Here is a 7,292-nt window from a genome sequence, read left to right as displayed (position 1 = left end):
AAAGGAAACAGTCAACAAAACAAAAAGACAACCTACAGAATCTTTGCAAGTGACATATCAGATAAAGGGCTAGTATCCAAGATCTATAAAGAACTTATTAAACTCAACACCCAAGAAACAAAAAATCCAATCATGAAATGGGCAGAAGTCATGAACATAAATGTCACCAAAGAAGAGATACATATGGCCAACAAACACATGAGAACATGCCCTGCATCACTTTCCATCAGGAAAAGACAAATCAAAACCACAATGAGATACCACCTCACACCATTCAGAATGGCGAAAATGAACAAGACAGGAAACAACTGTTGGAGATGATGTGGAGAAGGGGGAACCTTCTTACACTGTTGGTGGGAATGTGAACTGGTACAGCAACTCTGGAAAACTGTGTGGAGGTTCCTCAAAAAGTTAAAAATAGAGTCACCCTATGAACAGCAATTGCACTACTAGGTATGTACCACAAAGATACAGATATAATGAAATGATGGGACACTTCCAGCCCAATGTTCATAGCAGCAATGTCCACAATAGCCAAACTGTGGAAGGAACCATGATGTCCCTTAACAGATGAGTGAATAAAGGAAATGTGATATGTGATGATAGATAGATAGAGAGATAGATAGATAGATGATAGATAGATGATATAGATATAGATATGTGATAAACACACACAATGGAATATTACTCAGCCATCAGAAAGGTTGAATACCCACCATTTGCTTCAAGGTGAATGGAACTGGAGGGTATTATGCTGAGTGAAGTAAGTCAATCAGAGAAGGACAATCATCATATAGTTTTACTCATAGGGGGAATATAAGAAATAGTGAAAGGGCTTATAAGGGAAAGGAGGGGAACTGAGTGGACAAAATCAGAGAAGGAGACAAACCATGAGAGACTCCTAACTCTGGGAAACAAAGGGTTGTGGAAGGGGAAGTGGGCAGAGGTTTGGGGTAACTGGGTGACAGGCACTAGGAGGATACTTGATGGGATGAGCACTGGGTGTTATACTATATGTTGGCAAATTGAACTTAAATAAAAACATTTAAAAGTTTGAAATTTAGACAAAAGTGTAAAATTGCTAGAAAAAATAAAATTTGACAATTACCTCAAGGAAAAATATAAATATCACCAGATAGAAATATTTTTAAATGCATTTTCAAGGAATTCATGTCCTCAGTCCCCTCTTTTTTTCTAGAGGATAGAAAAAGTATAGTTTTCCTAAAATAATTGCGTGAAGCTATTCAAACTTTAAATTCAAAATATTAAGGAAATTAATAATAGGGCAACTTTTAAATTATAGGCCATAATCCAGTATCATATAAAGAAGATATATCCAAATTAGATTTACCTTTTTGATGCAGGGATAGTACCCTTAAGACAATAAATTTAATATATTACCAGATTAAAAGGGAAAATCCATGGTGTCTCAATAGATGCAGGAAAAAGAAGAATAGAAAAATATCATTACCCATTTATTTATTTTTTTAAATTAGGAAACATAAAAATGAATACCCTTAATTAAAAAGACTAAAAATGGGGCTCAGTCAGTTAACCATCTGCCTTTGGCTCAGGTCGTGATCCCAGAGTCCTGGGATGGAGCCCCACATCAGACTCCGTGCTCAAACAGGAAGTCTGCTTCTACCTCTCTCTCTGCCGCTCCTCCCCACTCATATGCTTTCTCTCACTCTGGTTTCTCTCTCAAATAAATAAATAAAATCTTTTTTTTTTTTAAAGAAAGGCTAAAAATGAAATCTTTCAGCATTCTATATTTTGAACCGTTTAACTCTTAAAATCAGTAACTATATACAAACATGCCAACTATAATACCTTTTAATCAACTTCATTCCATGGATCCTAATCAGTTCAGTAAGGTAAGCTAAAAACATACACAATATAAAGATTAAAAAGAAAGAAACAAAATCTGCATTAATTACAAATATTATATTTATACTGAAATAATATTCAGGAAAACAAAATTTTTTTAAAGAGTAGCAAACTGGATGTATGAAATAAATAGCATTTATTTATTTAAGCACAAACAGTAAGAATTCTATTTATACTTCAGTGCCTTACATCTTTATGCTAGTGTTGTATTTTTCAAGTTAATATTTTAAGAAAAAATATGTAAAACCTCTACAGAGAAAATTTTAAAACCTCATGAAAAACACTGAAGGTAATATATATTTGGATAGGAGGGATCAATATTTTAATAATCTCAATTCTCCTCAAATAGATCTTTATATATAATTATTTGAAATAAAATTACCAACAGGGTATTTTCATGAAATATTGGTAAAATATATGTGGATGTGGAACCAAAACCCTGCTTGAAAATTAACAGTGAAAGTGAATCTTCCTACAGATACCTAAACTCATTATCAAGACAGAATGATTCACATAGTGAGCTATTTGTGCTATAAATATGTAGATTTATTTATTTTTATATAAATAAAGATACATATGGATTTAAAAGTCAGGATATATATATGTTTATATAAATCATTTATTATATAAATCAGGATGAAAATATATACACATTTATGTAAGAATATATAAATTGACAAATGGGTTGGAGGGGCAAGTCCATACCATTTATGTGTATATGTGCAATAACGTTCTTTTGTTTACAAACTACTCAATTTATATCAATTTGTTTTAGCAGCCCAAAGTAAGATACTGGGTAACATGAATCATCTCCGCACCTTTGTGACTATATCAATGTATAATTGTGTAACATGGATGATAGTGCTCCTGCACCCTTAAAGCTGCAGTCAAAATTTCTGTTTCTGTTGTGTTCATGGTAAAAATACAATTGCATTGCCAAGCACATGGTACAGAAAGATAGATGATGCAGGAAGGGCAAAAGCCGCTCAATTTCTGCTATTCATTGACTTCCAGACATTTATGTTTACTTGGTACTGAGGCTATTAAGAAATAAACTTCTGATCCAATGTCCTGCATCCAATCTTTATTCAGATATATGGACAGTTAGGATTAAGGTCAGATTGGCAAGTATTCTACACATTATAAATAGTGTCTTCCCTATAAAAAAAGCATGAAAAGTTTCTTAGTATATGTCTTATTTTCAGAAAATTCTGTTTCTTTGGTATCCATAACTATGGTACCATTAATTACACTTCCTTGCAGTATTATTTGTATGAAGAAACAGTTAATTACTTTGCTAATGGACTGGTTTCTTTCTCAGGGTTTCTAATTTCTATTTGCCAATCTACTATCTTATTCATGCTCATTGTTTAAAGAATGGTAACAGGGGAAAAACTAAAAACATGAACTTTGTAGGTGATTTGATATAGTGTAATTATCCACACCATGGCCTATAAAATTGTGTGTGTGTGTGTGTGTGTGTAAGTGTTTTTTCAATCAATCAAGAGTCACCATTAGAGTGGTTAATTCTCAAGGTACTCACAGTAAATTCTCATCCAGAGAGCTCTCCTTGTTAATTTTCTAAAGAAACTAAGATGTCTGTGTTGATCACTACTTTACCTTGCCTAGGCTGTTCATTAATGTCAATACAAAAGTTCATGAGCTGTAAAATCCTGAGGTTACAATTAAGCAGCTATTACAAGTGTACCTTCTGGCCTAAAGTAAAAGGCTCATAGAATAAATTACACTCCTGCATATCATTGCTTAGTGGTTCGAGAGTGATTATTTTTTGCTATTTTTACTATTTTATAAGATCACGTGAAAACCTCACCACATTTTTTTTATTACCTTCCTTGCAGTAATCTCCAGGGGGGAAAAAAAACACCTTCAGTCTGAATGGAATTTGTTATTTTTCATCCTCTGAAGATTTATACTTCAATTGAATTTTTTCTTTCAGTACAGGGGAAAAGTGCACTTTCCATCTCACAGCATTCTCTTTACTGTTTTTCTAGGCACCATTTTTTCTTGTAGAAATAAAAATAAGATGAGGAATACTTTGTCCTTTTGTTTTTGACTTAATATATTCAGTTGCTTTTTTCTCCTCCTCCTCCTCTTGCTCCTCCTCCTCCTCCTTCTATGTTGTTGGCCAAAGACCAAGATATCACTTCAATATGCAACACAAAGAATGTCAACATAAAACTCACTAAATGTAAAAATGTTTTGAAGATTTCCTCCTAAAAGGATTTCTAAGTCCTTTTATCAATTTAATGTTGTTGTTATTCTCAGTGAACATTTAAATATTTATTTCTTTAAACTTTCCTAGATTTGTGAGTGTAAATCTTCTATTGCTTGATTTGTTGTCTTAAAGAAATGACATAGTCTCAGTTTCTGTCTGTCCTTGAATAATTAATTGCAGCCAGTATCTTCCCACATTTTGTCATCAGAACTTATTGTCCTGTGTAATAGAAATGGGGTTAGTTATACAATAGACCCATTTCCACATATCCTCAAACCCTAAACTGCTTTGGCTTACTTGTTATAAGTCTCACATGGATGCTGAATTTATTCTAGGTTACAAAGAATAAATTGTAATACTCTACCTGAATATCATGTTATCTGCCATGTAAATGGAATGCTGTTCATCTTACCTGATGCTAACCTAGGCTTATGTTTGGTATGTGCTGCTATTTTTTGGGTTAATTGGAACTCCATTTTTGGTAAATATATCAACTAATTGTAGTAGTTAGGGTAACTGGCAGCTAGAACAATATAGGCCCATACTGCAGAATGCCTCAAACACACTGTATGTTTATTTTTCATTCATATAATAGTTGCAAATAGATGGTACTGATTTCTGTGTGGATTTTATTGTGATGATTCAAGAACTCAGTCTATTTCTGTAATTTTATCTCACCATGGTTTAGGGCCACACAGTCCTATAGAACTTTCTGCAATGATAGATATATTTTATAATGGACACCATTTTTGTTGCTTTTAAGCCCCTGGAATGTGACTGACATGACTGAGGAGCTGACTTATAATTGCATTTCATTTTCATTAATTCATATATAAATAGCTATATGTAGCCAGTGGCTATCTTAATCTAGGGTTTTATTGGTGCTATCTCTATCTAGCTGGAAAAAGGAGTCAGAGGCTATGGAAGAGACATAGCTACTTTATTAAAGCCTTGATCTGAAAAAGCCACACATAAGTTCTACTCAAAATTCATTGTCTAGGGCTCAGTAACCTGGACATATATAATTAAAAGAAAGTTAAGAAAAAAAGAAAGCTGAGAAATGCTATCTTGCTATGTACTTAGGAGGAAGGTGAGGAAGGTCACATACACTTAAATGAGCAATTAGCATCTCCTTCACTGAACTGAGCAAATAAATTTATTAAGCATCCTAATATAACAATGTAATTTATTTTTTAACTTAGTTAATATTATTATAGAGGAACTAAAATTCCTTTTTGGTTATATCGACCACCTCAGTGTCAAAGAGAGGAGATGTTAACCTTGTTTAATAAAAACATATTTAATGGATAAATCAATAAATGATTCATCTGGATACATATTGCTATTGGTTATACACTAACAGTCCTTATGACCACAGAGAGCAGAAAACAAACTCATTGAATCACGCTTCCTTATTACTAACATGCTTACATGTCTTTTACTATGTTTCTTCTGCTTCCTCTGATTCTCTGGCCCCATTTTCCATGGCATGTATGGCCCAGGTGCCTAATTCTCTCATGCTGCAATATTTTCCCATTTTTATGTTCTTAATTACAAGTGTGGTTGCTCTACCTTTTCCTGGACAGTTTCACAGCTGACTCTTGTCTTTCATGAATGCTGACAGTCATGCTTACCCAGATATTTGCTTTTCTGTCAAGTTACTATTTAATGGCCTAAACTGATCTGAATTGATCTTACTAACTTCATGTATTACTGACTTCCAAACACCCATACAGGAGCTGAGGAGCCTTTTGGGGAATTTCATCTTTTAATCTGACATGACTTAGACTCTTTTTCCTTATTCCTTTTTTTTATAAGCTTTCCAAATACTGCCAGTAAGCACCTGCCAGCACTGATAATAACTAGCAAACTGTATTCTAAAAATACATGACAGGACTAGTGTGTATGTAGATGGGTGTATTTTTCCTAAATTTTCATTTTAATACATTTCTATATATCTTGCATTTTTCCTGGCCTAGCTTCATCTGAATTTCATCAGGGACCTGAGTAGAAGAACTTAAAGATAATAGATCTGTTTTTTTTAAAAAAAAGTAGTCACAGGAAATGATCAAAGGCAATTTTAAACTTTTCCTTTTGAGATACTTTTCAATTGCCAGTTTTTTTCTTCAGGAGTTTTTGAATTGTCTTTCTTAAATGTACCAATATTATTCATGTATAGAATGAGAGAAAGCTAAATGGCCAAAACAGAACAAGGAGATCCTTGACAGACTCATATACAAAGACCTGTCACTTTCTAACTTTTTACTTTTTAAAATTTTGTATCTACTCATTTAATTTTTTAAAAGGATCTTTGTTTCTTTTAAAACGTTACCAAGGAATTTTTGTTCAGAAGTACCATCTAGATGACAGAAATTTTAAGATGCCTATGTTATAGTTACTATGTATATTGGCATCTCAGAGAAAGCAGACTGTTACATAAGTCTTCTGGTGAGCAAGGAAGAGATAATGAAATTGGCTTATTATGTAAAGTTACATATACACAGTATAGTAGTTTTGAATAATTCACTCACCACTTTTGATATTTATTTTTAGCTTTTATTATAAAAAAGTTATCATCTGTATGACATTAGTTTGGTATTGTATAGACTGTTCATTAGCTTACCCAGGCTTGTAAAAAATTTAAAGCATTACAATGAATCTGATAATGACTTGAAAGATAATAATCTTGCCTCACAAGTTGTAGAGTCCTCTCATAACCCCACACTTCAGCACTATTAAAAATGGTTGAAATACCATAGCAGAAAGAACTATAAAATAAGAAAATGAAGGCGGCCCAGGTGGCTCAGCAGTTTAGTGCTGCCTTCAGTCCAGGGCCTGATCCTGGAGAACCGGGATCGAGTCCCATGTCAGGCTCCCTGCATGGAGCCTGCTTCTCCCTCTGCCTGTGTCTCTGTCTCTGCCTCTCTCTCTCTCTCTCTCTCTCTCTGTCTCTGTCTCTCATGAATAAACAAATAAAATATTTTAAAAAATAAGAAAATGATTATTGAGATTAATTATCCATAAAATGATTATTTCAGTGAATTGATTTGTCCATTAAATAGTTATGGATAGTATTTTCCAGCTTACTCTAGATTTGAGAAATAGATATCCAAGTTCCAACACTTATTCTCCATTTCACCTGTGCATGCTTTATCATAGTACTTATCAC

Source organism: Canis lupus, chromosome 8, assembly GCF_003254725.2.
Source record: "Canis lupus dingo isolate Sandy chromosome 8, ASM325472v2, whole genome shotgun sequence".
NCBI lineage: Eukaryota > Metazoa > Chordata > Mammalia > Carnivora > Canidae > Canis > Canis lupus.
Note: the sequence above shows the minus strand (reverse complement) of the source record.